Below are 20,272 nucleotides of genomic sequence, written 5' to 3' on the forward strand. Positions count from 1 at the left end.
TATACTGTCAAAGTACATGTGTAGTAGTGAAAGAAAAAAAAAGCTAATCAGTGACATATGAGTCTATGAGTGACCTTCAAATCATGGACTCAAGTCTACGATTTGTACAGAACCTACACAAACCTCCTTTAAATGCAAGAAGCAGTTTACGTAGTAGTTTACTCAGATATATATATAGTCCTCTATGAAAAAAGTTCTTTATTGATTTTGTCCACTTCTGCTTGTGGAATATTAAATGAAGAGTTTGTCAGACAGTATTGCAAGAACATCGTGCATTGCACAGCTGAGAAGATCCTGAAATTCCTCTATGATGCTCTGTATAGTGCTGGTTGGTAAGAGCATTTTAGCCTGCATTTTAAATTACACAAAGCCAACTGTCTCCTAATAGATTAACTGTGTCCTGTCCTTGTATTATGGCAAATTCCCCAATTTCTTGATGCCTTGACTGCTGAACTGTCTACTTATGTTTTCGAGAAATACGGCTGGAAAATGATGTTCGGACACTGAAGTATTTAGAGCGATCTTCAAATGGACATAATACTTTTCCCATCTTTGATGTGAAATCTGAGATGGGCACAGAGTTGTACAGTTTCGTGCAGCATACCCACATCCAGGAACTTGACAGCTGAGGTCACCAGTGAACTTATAAAACTCCTCCTCAGTGGTCTCCCTTCTTGTTCTGTGATTCCTATGCATATGTGAATGAAAGGCAGAAAATGTTCTGAGCGTGGCAGGACAGTTCTCGGTTCCACAAGAAAGCTTATAGTTAGCTACATGTTTGTGGCTTTTAACATGCAAAATGAACAATATAAATTTGTGTGCACGGAAGCCACATAATTTATAAACACACATAGTTGCAAAAAGTTCAATGACCAATTACCTTTCCTAAATGAAAAAAACCCAGAAAGAAAAATAAGAGTATTGTCAATAGAGACCAATTCCCAGTTTTTACATGATCAAAATGATTAACAAAAGGCTTCAATAAACAGAAAATGTGTGCTGACAAAAGACGAGAGAGCAGTGCACAAAAACGAAAACATATTTGAGCTCGACGCTTTAATGGGTTTAAGATGACTTGGTCAGCACTCCGCACCGTACAGGTAGTACAAGCACACCTGAAAACACTGACCAGCTAACAGCTTTAAGCATTTGGGCGCAACCTCGGTAGTTCACCAATTCACCTGTTGCAAACGTCCAACTTTCTATCAAGTCTCATAAATCCATCGGCAACTATTACCTAACTAGTCTTTTGAGTCTCCACATTCATAGATATTGATATTTTGTCTTAGCATTTGAATGAAAATAACCTGGCTGGGTAGCTTAAAAGTCAAAACAAACAGTAATAAGAACGCATTTCTGACTTCTCTCCAATAAGTGAAAAAACACTTACCTTCAGACTGATTAGCTGGTGTCAGTCCAACTTTAATGTTTCCCATGTCAGTCCGTTTTAGGGAAAAAGTGTTAAGTTTAGTTGTTTCATTTACTTTTGAGATACTCCCGCATGGACGAGAAATTTGGAGTCTAGCAGAGTTGTCATGAATAGCATACGATCTTCAGATATAATCCAATCAACCGTGCATTTAACCTGACTGAACTCCATCCAGTTACCTCTGACTACTTCTAAGTTCCACATGTTAACGGTCCGTAAATTGTCTCTGTTGTTCTTCCACCATCTCATCATCACTCTGTGCTGCAGCGAACTGGATCTGTGGCACAGAACAGTTGATGGTCATGTTGTTCTCCTGCTTTGCAGCTTTGTTTGAGTTTGAATTGCGTCTTAAACGTGCAAAACTAAGAAAAGCAGATCAATATTTTCTTCTTCTTGTTATTTAATGGTGGTTGGCAACCAGCGAAAGGAGCATTAGCCGCCTCGATCAATATCTTCTATCCGCCATTGTTGTTTTGAAAGTGTGCGCCATACGTCACGTTGTACGTCAGGTAAAGGTGTGGTCTCGACTATTGCTCTGAGATGTGTAACCAGTGCTACACACACCTGTCGCATAACACGCTTTAAAAACGTAACATTGGCTTTAAAAACACAACCCAACGCGCTAAACATGAACAAACAAAAACACCCGTGTTACATTATCATGTGTATCCAGGACATCTCTTCTGAACCAAGATGAAGTGGTGCTACAAGGAGAGTGCATTAATGCACCGCTAAAAATACAGTTTCTGCTTGTCCCAGAATTTATTAAATTTGAGAGTGAAGTTGTAGGACTGATGCTGGTTAGTGGTGTAGGTTTCATGGATGTGACACCTGAACTTGTGTAAAATGACCACCAGAGCATATTCCGAGACTTCTGGTTAGTTCACTGTAGTTAGGCAGAGGTGTCTTAAAAGTACCACCTTATACAGAAACAATGAAGTTCCAGTATAAAAAAGAATAAGAAAAGAAAAAAGCTACACCCTGCTAAATGAAGTAACTTTTAAACATTACTTTAAATGTAACATATAGAAAGGAAATCAGTCTAAGTATACGTTACCTACATTGGCCCCTGTTTTAGTATATAGAGATATCAATAGGGATACTCCTTAACTTAAAAATGATGCTGCATATTGCAGTTTACATGTGATACTACTCTCACAATGAATTGCATTTTATGGTAATACACTCTGAATGAGGATTTAAGTAGTTACTCTTAGATCTACAGTAGAAAACAACAGAAATCCCGATGGTGTAATAGTATAATCTCAGTAACATGACCAGTTGTTACATTTCCTGTATTTTACAGCTGTTTCCATGGGTACAGTGAGTTACCGTAAAAATAATGTAATCTCATGGAATTTTCCCACAATTACTTGCAAATTACAGTACTAAACTGCAAACATCCTTTAGAGTTTTTTACTGTTGATTTTGCAATACTAAGCTACGGAAATTACTGCAAAGGCTAACAGTGTATGATGGTGTCTCTGGACTCTGAGGGGAACTTTGTTTGGAACAAACTAGATCAAATGTTGACGTCCTGTCAGAGGCAAAGAACTTTGATTTGATATTTGATTAGATTCATGTTTCAGCTCAGATTGACAGAAATATTTGAACTGCTGCTGTGTTAAAGGGAATACTGCTGTTAGAAAGCACCTGATTTGTTTCTGCACACTGAATGTTGCACTTCTTATACTGCAGTACTATTAACATAAGGACACATTACACTACTTTTGAACTCATGATTGCATGTTGCTGTAACAAAGCCATTAATGGTGATTCAAAGTGTTCATGGTTGCCCAGCACAACAAATGATTGCACAAGTGTGACTGATCCACTTTCTAATGTGTGTGTAGCCACACTGTGTGTCACTGTGTCACAGGTGAGTCTGTGTATCCAGGTTCTATGAGGAGAACAGGATATAGTGACTGAGTCCAGCAGCTTAAAGTCTGACTCCATCCTCCATTTAAATAACTCACACCAACAACTGAACAGCTTTGCCTTTGTGCAGCTGACACTTCATTTTAATGTCCTTCTATTCTGGTTCATCTGGTTTCAGTTTCTATAAGCACACAGGTTTCATCAGTGACTCTATGACCTCAGTAATCTTTGCTGGGCCTTAATGCTCTGAACAAAGCTGCACATCACAAGACTAAATAGAAATGAATCAGTCTTTCATTTCTCACTGCTGTTTGACTTCAGCTCTCAATGTCCCACCATAACCCATGGAAAGAATTACTGTCCATCCAGGCTCCTGAACATGAAGCTGATGAAGGTGGAGTATTGTGAGGGCTGATGGAGATGATGATGAAGATAGTTAGCTGGTCTGCTAGTTAGCTGGTCTGCTAGTTCTAGTGAGCTAACTTACAAAAGTTTGACATCAAAGTAAATCTAATGTCTGTCACCAAATTCCAGCAGATTCTTCATCAGGACCCTTTGTGACAGTTTTCATGTTTCATACAAACTAAAGTGATACACAACATATACAGTGCTATACACACATATTTACATGTTTCTAAGACTTTGATAACCAAGCTGTTGCCAACATACTGCACCGTGTTCTTGTTCACATGGGAAAAACACAAGACCAGTTTCACATGAGGATTGAAGCCTTTGCTGTTTATTAGATAAGCCACATGCATTATCATCCCTCAACACAATCATATTCTGCTTAGACTTGCATTCAAATCTATTGAGCCAATATTTTCAGCTCATATGGCTGAAACATTTTCAAATGATGAACTTCCAACAATGAGTGAAACAGTAAGAGCAGGTGGAGAGTTTGGAAACATCCCATTAAGAAAGAGAAATCAAACATTTGGATTATTTTAATGAGCTCAGACTTGTTGAAAATGCAGAGGAGCTGGTTGTGAACTGAGCTTCAGAGAAACACAACATACTGAGATTCACTGTGAAGCTTTGGGTGGAAAAGACAGAAAACAACATGTGGATCCTGGAATAATGGGAGCTTCCATCTTTAAAGGACTGAAGAGGAAGAAGTTTACAAGGAATCATTGAGAAGAGTTTCAAACATCAACTGATTGAATCCATGAATGTGAAAAAGTGTTTGTGAGTGAAAGAGACAGACATGTACAGACTGAACTATCTGTTCAACAGTCAGAGTGTTTCTCTAACAGGAGACACTCTTTACACTCAGCACAGGGACACTGAGGACTTGAAATAGCATTTTACACCACCTAACATAGGTAAGAGCCCTACCCCAAACCCAGGATAAAGAGTTTGAGTGAATGTGGTGTTGAAGGTGTGGAGGTGGATCAGAGTGTCAGAGGAGACTCTGTAGAAGGACAGAGTGCCAGCAGGACAGTCCACATACACTGCTGCTCTGTTAGAGACAGAGGAGGAGGAGGAGGAGGAGATGGATGTTTCTCTGTTATTGTGCCAGACAGAACAACGACCATCATAAGAGCAGTGGAGACTCCAGGACTGATCATTGCATCCAAACCAACAGTCTTTACTTCCTCCTTTCCTTCTGATGCTTCTGTAACTCACTGATATAGAAACACCCCCTCTCCACTCGACCTCCCAGTAACAGCGACCAGTCAGACCATTTCTACACAGCAGCTGAAAAGAACCATCAAATCTGTCTGGATGATCAGGATATGACTGAACCTCCCACCCATCACGTGTCACCTTCCTGTTGTTGTCAGACAGTTGGAGGTCTGTGCTCACTGTGTTTGTGTCGATTGTGAGTTGACAGGAATCTGATGGAGAGAACAAACACAATCCAGCTGCAGTTATTGATCCATCATCTGTTCATTGATTGACACTTTGATGATGACTCCTGACATGATGAAGATGGTTGAATGTGTGCTGCTTTGTTTTCATGAATCCCATTAAAAACACACTTACACTTCCTCAGACCTGGTCTCAACCATCGGACTCCAGCAGGCTCCACCCTGAAAGGAGGAGGAGGGGTCAGAGCAGCACAGTCTCTTTCAACATGCACACATTTACACAGCCCATAAACAGCATTAGCTTATCAGAGTTTCAAATATTTCCCAAATGTTAGTTGCTCCTGTCTGCCTCTTTGTCACACACACAGACTGAAATTCTGTGTGTGTCCACAAACACACAAGTACGACTTAACATAGACAAAAATTAGATCAACCATATGAATAGTGAAAATATACAGATTTATTCGGAAAAGAAGAGGAGTAGTGATAATAGTAATAGTAATCTGTATTTATTACATTACTATGTAGTAGTTGTGAGGGTCAATGCAATAATGGAAATCATAAATGCAAACTTAGAAGTTTGAGCTCATAATGTTGTGCTAGAGAGTTTCTATATGTCTGTGTTCTTCACACAACTGGACAAGAAGCAGATGTGATTCCAGCAGACTGATGTTCAGCTGTGGCTTTAATAGGTCAGTACAGCACTATCCTGCACTATAGCAGCCTTATGTAACTGCTAGCTGTATGTCTCACCCTGATTACGTCAATAAATTAAATCATGGTTAAAGTAATTTGTTTGTTTTAAACATGGATGTCCTGATAAAGTTTATTTTATGTCATACTGAAAACAGAGTTTTTCAAAATATTGTCAATGACTAAAAATCTCTAAGATTAACGAAGTGATTCCATAAATATTCAGGCCTCGTACGTCCATATTTAGCAGATTCACCTCTGGGAGCAATCACAGCACTTCAAAGGGTCCAAGCTCTGTCAGGTTGCTCAGGGATTGGACGTGTTCTCTGTCAACTATTTCTGAGGAACTTTTCTTGTTGTCTTGCTGGAAAATCGATTTTCTCCCAAGTCTTAGTTTTCTTTAGTTCATTTATTAAAGTGTTAAAGGGCCGATGCCTAAGGTCATTGTGCTTTTCAGTCTGTCCTCCTCTCTCATTTCGCACATCCTCACCTCATGTTTTAGCTCCTCCCACCTGAGATGTGAGCAGCTGCATTTAACATGCTTTTGTTTCCAGCCCAATCTGGTTACCGACAAAACCACAGCACTAAAACACCTTTACAAATTGGACTGGTTCTACTCTAAGCACCACAAACGCTTTTATACAATGTGCCTAATTCACCCATTCATACAAGCACTTTGTTCTATGCTTTTGTTATGTTAGTGCTTTCTAACACTCACACTAATTCATCACAGCAAATTGGGGTTAACATGGATTTTCATTACCTTCATTTTGAGTCACAGTTAATTCTAACTTTTCTTTTTAATCCTTCCACTCTATTGGACTTCATTTTTAGTGTCTGTTGTATTTTGTACTTTTATTGTGCCTTGCTTTTATCCACAACATTGTATGCTGAACAAATAAATGCAGACACACATTTTTCCATGCTTGCTTGTTTGTAAATGTACAGAATATGGTTCCAAAAGTTCTAATGATAGAACTTTCCTCCTTCATCCATCTACTCAGAGTCTCAGGAGATTTTTTCTAAAAATAACTGCACAGTTAAACAGAGATCTAACCAAATGGTAAATAAATGAAGAGTGATCTGTCAAAAGTAAGTACTGAATATGATGTCACTTATTTATGTGCGAATGTTTAATAACGAAGAACGATAAAACATTACTGTTGGCCACATGTTGGCAAAGTTGTGTGACATTAGTGATGTTTGTACTTTCAGTGTTGACTTAATTTTAAAGCCTCTACTTCTAAATAAATAAATAAATGATATATATATATATATATATATATATATATATATATATATATATATATATATATATATATATATATATATATATATATATATATATATATATATATGTATATATATATATCATAATAATAATCTGACAATACCATAACATATATATATATATATATATATATATATATATATATATATATATATATATATAGATATATATATATCATAATAATAATCTGACAATACCATAACATTGGCTATATTAGGGCTGTGCGATATGACAAAAATCTCATATCCCGATATAAGACATTTATCGTCCTGACAACGATATAAATCACAAAATGTATTATTTTCTGTAAATTCTATGAATCCCGGCAACTCGACTTGCGTGAAGTGTTTCCAGCTGGGCGCCCTTTACCTGGAGTCGAGTGTTTTAACCGATGCATGAAACGATACATTTTTAGACATAAGTTGTAACGGCTGCTGTTATCTCTCAAAGTTTGAGTCTAAGGTTTATTTTTTAGCACCTAACGGCTCTTTTTTTGCTTCTCACCCGTAAACACTCTGCATACTCTTTCAAGTGATTCAGTTTATTTTGAAAAGTCTCAACAGGATCTTGAGCTTTATTCTGAAAGGTTTACATGGAAAACAAACAAGCGGAGAGCGGAGCCACGCGATGGTTTTACCGTCGTTGTTGCTAACGACAACATGTAAAAACAGGCGCTTGTCCGCCCGTAGTGTGGTTATATTAAATATAAGAGAAAGACAGAACTTAATATTAATAGTAATTAATATAGACACTACAGTGAGCATCAAAACGATGAAAAATATTGCTGTAAACACACACCACGAAACAACCGATAGCGTAATAGGAAACGATAGACGTTTTTATATCGTCATCCGATATATATAGTTATATCGAACAGCCCTGAGCCATATTATAATATTATATTTGCATTACCACAGTGAGATGACTTTAGTCTCATGAACAACATGAGCTAATTGTTATTTACTAGCTAATCTTAAAATGACTGTTCAGTACAGAAATGAAGCCCAACTATCATGTTTTACAGTCCCGTGGTCTCAGCTAATCAAAGTGATGTCATGACAAAAATGAATGACCAACAAAACATTTTTTCTCCTTCATTTCTGTCAAACAATGCTGTATGTAACGTTTCTCGTGGTTAGTATCATGGTTGCTAGGCAACCTGAACAGCGCGACGAAGGCTAGACAGTCCCATTTCACAAGCCTCTCACTTCCGCACTTCCCGTAGTTTTAGTGAGCACCGTACATAGTACGCGTAGTGTGCGTACTTCAAGCGTGCAGACCCTGAATTGGGACACAGACATTCTCTCCATACCTGAGAGTGTCCAGTCTCCAGCCTGGATCCTTCAGTCCAGCTGACAGCAGCTTCATTCCTGAGTCTCCTGGATGATTGTAGCTCAGGTCCAGCTCTTTCAGATGGGAGGGGTTGGAGCTCAGAGCTGAGGCCAGAGAAATACAGCCTTTCTCTGTGATCAGACAGCATGACAGACTGCAAACACACAAAACAACAATCCATCTGTGAGCACTTCAGTGAAGGTTTGTCCTTGTTTTTCTTTTTTGTCTGACATAATCACCCTTATTCATTCCATCCATTTAATTCTAGTTAGCTTAGTTAGCAACAGTGGTCTTAAGTTGTGTAGCAGTAGACTTTGCAATGTTACAGAAAACACCTGAACAATCTGATAATTTCCTTAGAGCAGTAGTTGGCTACAATGGGAAAGAAAAACTTCCTTTATACATGAAGAGAGCAAGAAGGGAAGCTCAGTAGGTAGAGTGGCCACCGGTGATCAGAAGGTCAGGGCTTTAAATCCACTGAAGGCTCTGCCTCCCATTGTACTTTTAAATACTCTAGGAACAACAAGTAGGTGTTGTGTTGGTTTTTCTGTCATTTTATTGATATTTCAGCACAGAAGTTCAGAGATGGACAGATTACAGATCATACAGAGGAGGAATCGTAACAGTTTGAAAACATGAGAAAAAAAACATTCAGCAATATCATTGTTTCAAGTTTTGACTTCTTCTCTTTCTTTATCAGTTCTGATCTTGGGGAGGGTATACTGGTGACCAAAGCCAGCAGTCTGAGAGTAAAGTCGTTTTTGGACTGACTCTCGAGTCAACAGGGAGCCAATGAAGAGAAGCTAATATGGGAGAAATATGGTTGCTCTTTGTAGTCTCTGTCAGTGTTCTTGCTGCAGAATTTTGATCAACTGAAAGGCTTTTCAGGGATTTTATAACAGCCTGATAATAATGAATTGGAATTTCAAGATTTTAAGAAGTTTATGGTCATATACACTACAAAACACAAGTGGTTACGCAGAGCAATGAAATTCTTACTTTGCAGCTTCCTTCACAGAACTAAATAGCAACTAACTGAAATAAAGAATAAACTTAACTCTGAGCATGGAAAATAGTAGCTCATGTGTGGGTGTAGTCATGTGTGTTTGAGTGCGTTTGTATATTGTGTTGTAAATGGTCTTTTCCTTTTGTGAATGAGCAGTGAAACAGATACCATGTTCTAAATCTACATTAATATGCCCCCATAAGTTCCTGTATTCTATCGCCTATATCGTCTGCCGAGAACCCATTCAATACTAACAAAGAAGAACGTAGCACTAACGGCAAAACAGGAGAATGGAAGGAAATACAAACAGAGATTTTTAAATAATGTAAAAGAATTTCACAGAAACAAAGCTAAATGTAGACTGAGCAAAGTGAAGCTCCCTTTCACGACACCATGACCACAGTGCACGATATAAAATGCGGTGGAGCTATAATGTCAACACTGAATGTATCAATTTATAGAGTTAAGTTAGTTTATTGCATTGATACCTGGTCAGCTGCTGGGAACATCGTCTCAAACGTAAGAGCAAGTTAGACTGAAAAAGATTTTATTTTCCAGTCTATTTAATTTGAAGCTTTATTTAATCTTATGGGCAGAAGCCATTCTTAGTTTCCTATCGGCAAATTATTTTTTGTTTAAATATTACTAGCACTTCAATTTCTATAATCCAATTTCTTTTTTTTCATTTATTTCAGGTCTGTGCTGTCAGATTTCTTTTCTGTTGCATTGATTATTATATCACTTTAGTAATTGTAGAATCACAGTTTCACCAGTTTTATGCATGTGCACCACAAATGGGCCTTATCACACATATATACACACACACACAGTGGGGCTGTCTTAAGTTCATGGGAGACGTTAAAATGATAATGAGACTCTTCCTGCTTATCAGGGATGTAAATCTCCAGGTGACAGCTCAGTGAAAAACATAGTCGTAATTTTCTTCCTTGAAGGGAATGTATAGGCCTGTGACATGGGCCAACATGTAAGAGTTGTGGAATGTCTTTGTCTGTGTGTGTATATAAGATGTGAGGGCGGTGACCATAGGAAGAGATCATAGCACATTGCAATGTGTTTATTAAGCTCACTTCAAATAAGGCTCACGAAGGGTGTTTGCAGGTTGTTTTAAAACTTCCATGACAGGTCCTATTGAGTAATGTTAAAAATCTGTTTAATTATTTTGAAATTCATGCGTTTCTTCTGTTATTATTTGAATTTGCTCTGGGACGAGAAAACAAGCTGATATTCCTACTGGAGCCTAGAACAGGAGGCTCCACTAGGAAGCTGAGATAGGACTTATTGAAATAATTGTCAACTAATCAACGAAAAATCCTTATCTTTTGGTTACTTACTTTTGGTTGTCGAAAAACATTATCAACAACCAAAAGTAAATTTTAGTTGCCCTAGTACTGTTGTGAAAATCTTTACAGAGAGTAATTAAGACTCAAATAATCAACCCAAAGGTAAATAAAAGCACCTGACAATAGCCATATATTTAGTAATGTAAGACTTATTCAAAAATAATGCTGAGGAGGACAGATTGAATCCTAACCTCAGAGTTTCCAGTGTACAATGTAAACTCGGCAGTGCAGCAGACAGAAGCTTCACTCCTGAATCCTCAAGGTCATTTTTACTCAGGTCCAGCTCTCTCAGACTAGAGGACTGGGAGCTGAGAACTGAGGACAGAGATTGACAGCTTCTCTCTGACAGGTTACAGCCACTGAGTCTACAAAAAAAAAACCACACGCACACACACACACACAAACACAAACACACAGAGTTATAATTAAAAGTTTGATGCAGTGATGAGTTACTAGATCTGACAGTGCTTAATGTTTCAGGATTTTCTGTAATTGCTATTTCCTTATTTGAAACATGTCAGAAATTAGAAAATTGATATACAACAACAAATGCATTAAGCTAATATTTACTAGCTAAAAGTTTTCATTGGTTAATTATATAATTTGATGAAAAAATAAATAGCCTTTGATCTGACCTCAGAGTTTCCAGTCTCCAGTGTGGACTCTGCAGTGCAGCAGACAGAAGCTTCACTCCTGAATCATGTAGGTCATTATTACTCAGGTCCAGCTCTCTCAGACTAGAGGACTGGGAGCTGAGAACTGAGGACAGCACTTCACAGCTTCTCCCTGACAGGTTACAACCACTTAGTCTGCAATAAAACACACACACACACACACACACACACACACACACAAAGGGTAAAAATTTAAAGTATACCGATGACGCAGTGATGAGTTACTAGATCTGCCAATATTTAATGTTTCAGGACTTTCTGAAATTGCAATTTCCTTATTAGAAACATCAAAATCTGAAAATTGAGATTCAGATTTAGTAATATTAAAAATGCTAAGATACAACAACAAATGGATAAAGTTGATATTTATAAGCTAAAAGTTTTCACTGGTTAATTATGTCACTGGATGAGAAATGAACAGTCTTTGATCTGACCTCAGAGTTTCCAGTTTCCAGTGTGGACTTTGCAGTGCATCAGACAGAAGCTTCACTCCTGAATCTTGAAGGTTGTTGTTACTCAGGTCCAGCTCTCTAAGACTAGATGTCTGGGAGCTGAGAACTGAGGACAGGGATTCACAGCTTCTAGCTGACAGGTTACAACAACTCAGTCTGAAAAAACAGAAAATACATATGTGTTTGTGTCATGTTTCATATGTTTTTAAATATTTGTATTGTTTGTCAATCACAATTTACTCCGAGTTTTAAAGACAAAAGTATTTGTAATAAAAGGGATTATGCTAAAGTGCATTAGCTAATGAAATCTGAACTGAATGAAAGATTAAGTGAAGTGTTTTCACGTGTGACTGAATGTTCAAATGTAATGGAATTTTCAATGCTAAAAGAGAGAGATAGAGAGATTAGATGAGGCTGAAGATCAGTGAATCTTATGTAAACACCTGATTTAGTAACTTTATATTAGAGAACGAAAAAAAGTGGGCGAGTGGGCACTTGACAAAGTATAAATTGGGGTTCTGGGACAGTCTCCGTGTGATCCTTCTCTAATTCTGAAAAGTATTTGGACTTTCATCTTTTCCAGGTGGATTGCAGCTTCTCAAGACTTCCAAGGTTTCTCACCACCAACCTCTCTCCCCAAAATTAGAACTAAATCAGCATTAGCTCAGAGTGGGTTCAGTAAATAAGATTTAATGTGATTTGATTATTCCGCTGCATTAATAAAATCTTCTGCAATTAAAGTCTAAACTGTGGACATTTGCTTTTAACCCTCTGTGAAACAGTGAAGGCACAAATCTGAGTATTAATCTGTTTCAGTCTAAATACCTCTAATAGGTTGCTCCAGCCTTTGAATTGTGTTTTGAATTGTGTTACACAAAAATAAGCAAAGTTTTCACGTTGTTCAGGCAGAATTAAGCATTGGAGAATTCATTCACACGTCAATAAACATTTTCATCAGCACAAGCAGGACAATGAAAGCAGGAACTACCCCAAAACTGCCATTTCTCATTCTACAACTTCAACAACTGCACATGGATTATACTTCATACACAGACCCACAGGCTCTGATTGCTCTGAAATCTCACTGACAGCCAATAAAAATAAAGAAAGGTCCAGACTGACAGTCTCTGTGAGGTTAGGTAGTGAACTGCTCACGCTGTGTTCAAGTGCATCACAAACTATTGGAATTGGATCCAACTTTTTGAAGCAGACTTCTTCTGAGCTGCTGTTTTGAACATTTCTCAAATCTTCACGAACTGTATTAAACTCTGTAAATGAACTGAGAACTATTTCTACATTTAAATCTATGGATTCATTGTCCCCATTCACTTCTGTGCGTTAGTGTATAAATGAATGTCTGACTGGGCTCCATGGAAACACTTTGGCTGGTCTCAGCCTCCATCTTTCTGTAGTCAGTCCAACAGAGTCCTTTCTCTTCTCCAGCTTGAAATCCTCTCACAGAGCCTGAATCCTGCTTTGTCGTCATGTTTGGGCCTGTGTTCCTCTGCTTTAGCACACACCTCACCACAGCAGCTGTGTGGGTCGTCTCTGTAGCAGCCAGATCAGCTTCTGATACCATGAACATCATCACAGCTCCTAACTTCACCTTTATTAGCTTTGATATTCGTGTATTTCTTTTCTCTCTGTTTCCACACAAGCTCAAAGTCTCTGCAGCCTGTTTTTATCTGCTATCATCAGATCTTCATCATCCTCATTCACATCCCTCACACACTCTACAGCCTCATCAGTACTGACTTCATCTTCACTGACTGATGGAGCACAACATGAACCTGTGGAGGCTGAAACACTGTCCTGTCAAACATCTCCCCGTCACCACTCCACTTCTGTCAGCCTTTAAATGAACCCTGCTCAAGTCTGTCACTTCTATTTGGCGCCAAAAGGAAAAACTTTTGTGCAGTCATTTGGAAAGACAACATTTCTGAAAGCACTCAAACTTCTTCACATTTGTTTTCAAACACATCCTGAACAGTAAGGAACTAAAGAAAGTTTCAAACATCAAAGATCTGAAATACAGAAAAACAACAACAGCTGCAGTCAGTGAACTCACCTCAGAGTCTCCAGTCGACAGTTTGGACTCTCCAGTCCAGCACACAGAAGCTTCACTGAGGAATCCAGCATGTCGTTTACACTCATGTCCAGCTCTGTCAGATGGGAGGGGTTGGACTTCAGAGCTGAGGCCACAACTTCACAGTGAGTCTCTGAGAGTCCACACTGAGTCAGTCTGTGATTAGAGAAAATATAAAATGTGTTATTATAAAAGCAGAAAATCTGCATTATAAACACAGACTGAATGTATATGAAGACAAAACAGAGTGAGGTCATCATCTGATGAATCTGCTCTTCACATCTGTGCTTCAGCTCCTCTTACTGTGTTTGACACAACGATTGAGTCTCTCTCAGACCTGCAGACTTTTAATGAGAATCTTGGTGTCATGGTCCTGGGTCGAGCGACCCAGTGTTTGAGTTTATGTATCTTTTGTATTCTTTTGTGCATTAGCTTAGTTCACCTTGTTTATTTCTAGATTGCAATTTAGTCTTGTTCCTTAGTAGTTTATGTTGTCTCACCCTGCACCCAGTCTCCCTTGTTTCTGCGTCTACGTTTCTTGTCTATGCAGTTATGTTAAGTTCATGTCATGTTTTATCTCCATGTTTCCTGTTTTACTTTGAAAGTCTATGTTCAATGTCAGTGTATTTAGTTTCACTTCTCCTGTCCTGTCGTTAGGTTCATGTGTGTCAGCTGTGCTCCCATGTGTGCCCACTTCCCCTGATCATCCCTCATGTGTATTTAGTCTCTGTGTTTAGTTTGTCACTGCGTTTCTGCCATGTTTGCACTTCTTGTAACCGGCCACAATAAAGGCTCGCTTTCAGTTAAGTTTACTCCAGCCTACTCTCGTGTGTTCGCACCTGGGTCCACACCCACACACCACCGCACGGTCTGCCTCCGCAGATCGTGACACTTTGTTTGGCTTTAATCTGCAGATGAAGAAGGAAGATGGTGTCACATTTAGGCTTCCATAATGTCCACAGTCTGTCAGTGAGACTTGAGGTGCTGATAACAAGTTCAGATCTGACAGGAGTCTTAAATAAGTTTCTCTTACTCTGAGGAACAGACAGTAATCCACAAAGGTACAACTTAAACATAGCTTTTCTAATTTGACATGTAAAAATACAGGGAGTGCAGAATTATTAGGCAAGTTGTATTTTTGAGGAATAATTTTATTATTGAACAACAACCATGTTCTCACTGAACCCAAAAACTCATTAATATCAAAGCTGAATGTTTTGGAAGTACTTTTTAGTTTTAGCTATTTTAGGGGATATCTGTGTGTGCAGGTGACTATTACTGTGCATAATTATTAGGCAACTTAACAAAAACAAATATATACCCATTTCAATTATTTATTTTACCAGTGAAACCAATATAACATCTCCACATTCACAAATATACATTTCTGACATTCAAAAACAAAACAAAAAACAAATCAGCGACCAATATAGCCACCTTTTCTTTGCAAGGACACTCAAAAGCCTGCCATCCATGGATTCTGTCAGTGTTTTGATCTGTTCACCATCAACATTGCGTGCAGCAGCAACCACAGCCTCCCAGACACTGTTCAGAGAGGTGTACTGTTTTCCCTCCTTGTAAATCTCACATTTGATGATGGACCACAGGTTCTCAATGGGGTTCAGATCAGGTGAACAAGGAGGCCATGTCATTAGTTTTTCTTCTTTTATACCCTTTTCTTGCCAGCCACGCTGTGGAGTACTTGGACGCGTGTGATGGAGCATTGTCCTGCATGAAAATCATGTTTTCTTGAAGGATGCAGACTTCTTCCTGTACCACTGCTTGAAGAAGGTGTCTTCCAGAAACTGGCAGTAGGACTGGGAGTTGAGCTTGACTCCATCCTCAACCCGAAAAGGCCCCACAAGCTCATCTTTGATGATACCAGCCCAAACCAGTACTCCACCTCCACCTTGCTGGCGCCTGAGTCGGACTGAGGCTCTCTGCCCTTTACCAATCCAGCCACGGGCCCATCCATCTGGCCCATCAAGACTCACTCTCATTTCATCAGTCCATAAAACCTTAGAAAAATCAGTCTTGAGATATTTCTTGGCCCAGTCTTGACGTTTCAGCTTGTGTGTCTTGTTCAGTGGTGGTCGCTTTTTCAGCCTTTCTTACCTTGGCCGTGTCTCTGAGTATTGCACACCTTGTGCTTTTGGGCACTCCAGTGATGTTGCAGCTCTGAAATATGGCCAAACTGGTGGCAAGTGGCATCTTGGCAGCTGCACGCTTGACTTTTCTCAGTTCATGGGCAGTTATTTTGCACCTTGGTTTTTCCACACGCTTCTTGCGACCCTGTTGACTATTTTGAATGAAACGCTTGATTGTTCGATGATCACGCTTCAGAAGCTTTGCAATTTTAAGACTGCTGCATCCCTCTGCAAGATATCTCACTATTTTTGACTTTTCTGAGCCTGTCAAGTCCTTCTTTTGACCCATTTTGCCAAAGGAAAGGAAGTTGCCTAATAATTATGCACACCTGATATAGGGTGTTGATGTCATTAGACCACACCCCTTCTCATTACAGAGATGCACATCACCTAATATGCTTAATTGGTAGTAGGCTTTCGAGCCTATACAGCTTGGAGTGAGACAACATGCATGAAGAGGATGATGTGGACAAAATACTCATTTGCCTAATAATTCTGCACTCCCTGTATATTTACTTTGTTATTTTAGATTAAAATGATAAATTACAAGATAAACTTAATGAAAAATATCAAAGTTTATTGAAAGTATTCATTTATGTGCACTCAGTGTGCAAGTCATTATGCTGCTGGTTACTGCTGTTACTTCTCCTCGCACTACCTTCTCCTTTTTCCTAAAGCGTGTGGCGCACTTCACACGTGGAGCAGACAGAGACAGGTGAAGTGAAATAATATTAACTGAGCTCTGTGGAAAGGTGTGAGAAGCCCCGATTTATCTCTATCAAACATGACGTAAAGGACTTAACATCCAGCCTCCTCATGGTTACAGTAACACAATAACAGAAAGTATATCTGAATGTAATTCTGTCCATAGTTAATCAGGCATCATTTTAATCATATAAAATTACAACCAGGCATAAACCTGATCAACATGATGAATGACAGAGTAGAAAGTTAGGAATATCAGCTGCACGGATGTGTGGGATAAAAGAAGAGCAATAGAGCCTTTTTAGACAGGCTGTGTGTGTTAGCTTAAGACAAATCTCATTGGTGATTGTGGGGTTTATTTCCTACATTCAGGAATGATATTCATGATTCATGATGATATTGTACAAACTGATGTGACTTTAACTTCACAATCACAAGGAAGGATATAAAAAAGTTTATAAAACAGATATAAGTTGATGCCATGGTCAAAAACATGATTGTTTTCAGTCTCCCACAGTCTGACAGTATCTTGACAAATGTAGTGAGATTACAAATATACTCTTTACTCTTATTAAAGATCTTTTGTGAATTTCATCATCCTTCCATGTACAAACTTTTTCCATGTACACGTTTTTCCTTTCTGATAATTCAGTCATGTGTCTCTGACTTTAAAGTTTGTTTCATGTTGAGCAGTCTTTGCAGTGACCCTTTGACCCTCACTGACTCAAAGACCTCCAGATTTTGACCAATGATGCTTCCAGCCTTGCTGATTAGTTTGTTGATCCTGCTGCACCTCTGCTGATTCAGATAGTCTGTATTGATTCTCGTCATCACACATGCTTTCAATGAATTTTGTCACTGTCTATATTTTATATAACTGTTTTAAAAAACAGTTAAAACTTTTCTGTTTAAACAAGCCTTTTGTTGATCTCTTCATATTTTATATTTTTACATTATTTTCATTTGATCTTTTATATTGTGTACATTGTCTATCGATTTTATTGTTTATCTTAATATTTATGTACAGCGCTTTGTGATTGTCTATCTGCGAAAAGCGCTTAATAAATAAAGTTTACTTTACTTACTTACTTACTTACATATCCTCAAGTAGAGACACAGTGATGTGAAGTGCATCTGCTTTCTTATGCATGACATGAGGCAAGATTTTCTCTCAGTGAGTATTTGGAGAATTGTACAGTCCCACATTCAGAGACATTTGGCAAATCCTGATCCTGTTAGAAATATTCATCTATAAAGTTCTGACTGAAATGATGTTGGAAATGTCAGAGTGGCAGTGAAGGGAAGATTCAGCCTTTACAACATCATGAAATGTGGAAAAAATGTCTCTTCTACAGCTACCTCCTTTATACATGTGATTAAGCTCAAGCAAACACAGCTTATAAATGCGTACATATTTGTAAGTATATAAATATCTGATTATAATAGACTCAGTTGGTTTCCCCTGTATCTGTCTAGTTTGTATTTTCCCGCTTAAGTCATGCTCTCTTTCAGAGCCTCTGCTGTAACTGCTAAAGAATAAATCATTCCTTCATTCATTCATTCATTCATTCATTCATTCATCTGCCTCCTACATTACTGATGTGATCATCGTAATGTACATTTTCCCATTTGTCATTTTACATTTTCTCTACATGCCCTCATAGATGCTCTCTTTGTTCTGTCCATTGTTTTTGAAATGTATGTTTCATTATCATGAAGAAAAATAAAAATCGAAACAACAAACCAAACTAGAAAAATTTGCATTTCCTGCGAAAATGCAGTGTGGATGCTGTAATGCTGAAGCTGTCTGCTGAAACTAGCAGAAAAAGCTGAAAAGTTGCAGAATTTGTAAAAACTTTGCAGAAGCAAAGGAACTTTGCTAAAATGTAGTAACTTAGCAGAACTGCAATATCTTAGAGGAAATATAATACTTGGCAGAAATACAATAGCATAGCAGAACTTAGCAGAAATATTGTAACTTACCAGAAACACGATAACTTCTCAAAAATACAAGAATTTAGGAGAAATAGTATAACAGAAAGAATATATTTAGCCAAACATTCTTAAACATTACAGAAATACTATGATTTAGAAACACAGTACAACATAGCAGAAATGCTGCGATTTACCAGAGACACTGTAATTTACTATTAATATTGAAATTTTTTTTAAAAAATACTATGTTTTAGCACAAATACTGTAATTTGACAGAAATACTATCATTCGGCAGAAATACTATGTTTCAGCAGAAATACTCTGGTTTAGCACAAATATTATAACATAGCAGTAATACAATTATATAGCAGAAATGCTATATTCAGAAAAAAAAATATAATATAGTAGAAATACTATGATTTAGCAGAAATACTGTAATCAGCACATATACTGTAACATGACAGAAATTCCTCCACTTAGTAGTAATACTGTAACATAAAACAAATGTTATGATTTGGCACAAAAACCATAATTTGGCAAAATACTATGATTTAGCAGAAATACTATGATTGAGCAGAAGTACTAAGATGTAGTAAAAGTACTTTGATTTAACAGAAATACAATTATGGAGGAGTAATACTTTAAAATGGGAGAAATATTGATACACACACACATACACAGAGCCTAAAGGGAACAGTATTTGTGCACTGGAGTGTTAAGAAGAATCTGTGGTCCATATTAGAAAAGCTGCTAAAATCATAAAAGTTTGCAGAATTGTAATAAATGATGAATATGAATTAGTGGTCTGTGATAGTGTATTAATTTGTAGGAAAAAAACATGTTGACCAAGGTGTAATTGAACCCACGACCTTTGGGTTTGCAGACCTGTGTCATTACCAACTGCGCCACTGGGAAAGAGAGCAAGCGCCTGGAAAACAGGGTGATGAGCAGTCAGAATCAGATTGCGGTGAGAGGTGAAAACGCCGTTTTTGCAGTTACAAAACGTCGTGTAACTCAAAAACTAGGTGGACTAGAAGCATAATTCTTGTACTGGGTGAATCAGCGGACTTTCCTGTACTTTGACTGTGATTTGCATTGCTCTTTGTACATCTGTTGCTGAGATATGACGAGAGAAGAAAGGGCAGACCTCAGATATGATTGGCTGGCTGGGAAGCCGTGCAGGCCCTGATATGTATTTGTATGTATCAGTCCTCACAGAGGATTAGCTGCCTGGGGACCTGGCAGAAATATATACAAATAGTATGATTAAGCATAAATACTACATTTAGTAGAAATACTATGTTTTAGCACAAATACTATAAAATGGCAGAAATACTATAATTAAGCAGAAATACTATATTTGGCAGAAACACTATATTTAGTACAAATCTTATGAAATAGCAGAAATAGTATGATTTAGCAGAAATGCTGTATTTGGCACAAATCCCATCAAATAGCAGAAATAGTAT

The 20,272-nt window shown here is 38.0% G+C and overlaps 1 pseudogene; it reads right to left on the reverse strand.

The window, feature by feature from the left end:
• Window positions 1-3,294: 3,294 nt before the first annotated feature.
• Window positions 3,295-20,272, reverse strand: part of LOC120435081 — a 226,827-nt pseudogene continuing 209,849 nt past the window's right edge.

Source organism: Oreochromis aureus, linkage group 3, assembly GCF_013358895.1.
Source record: "Oreochromis aureus strain Israel breed Guangdong linkage group 3, ZZ_aureus, whole genome shotgun sequence".
Lineage (NCBI taxonomy): Eukaryota > Metazoa > Chordata > Actinopteri > Cichliformes > Cichlidae > Oreochromis > Oreochromis aureus.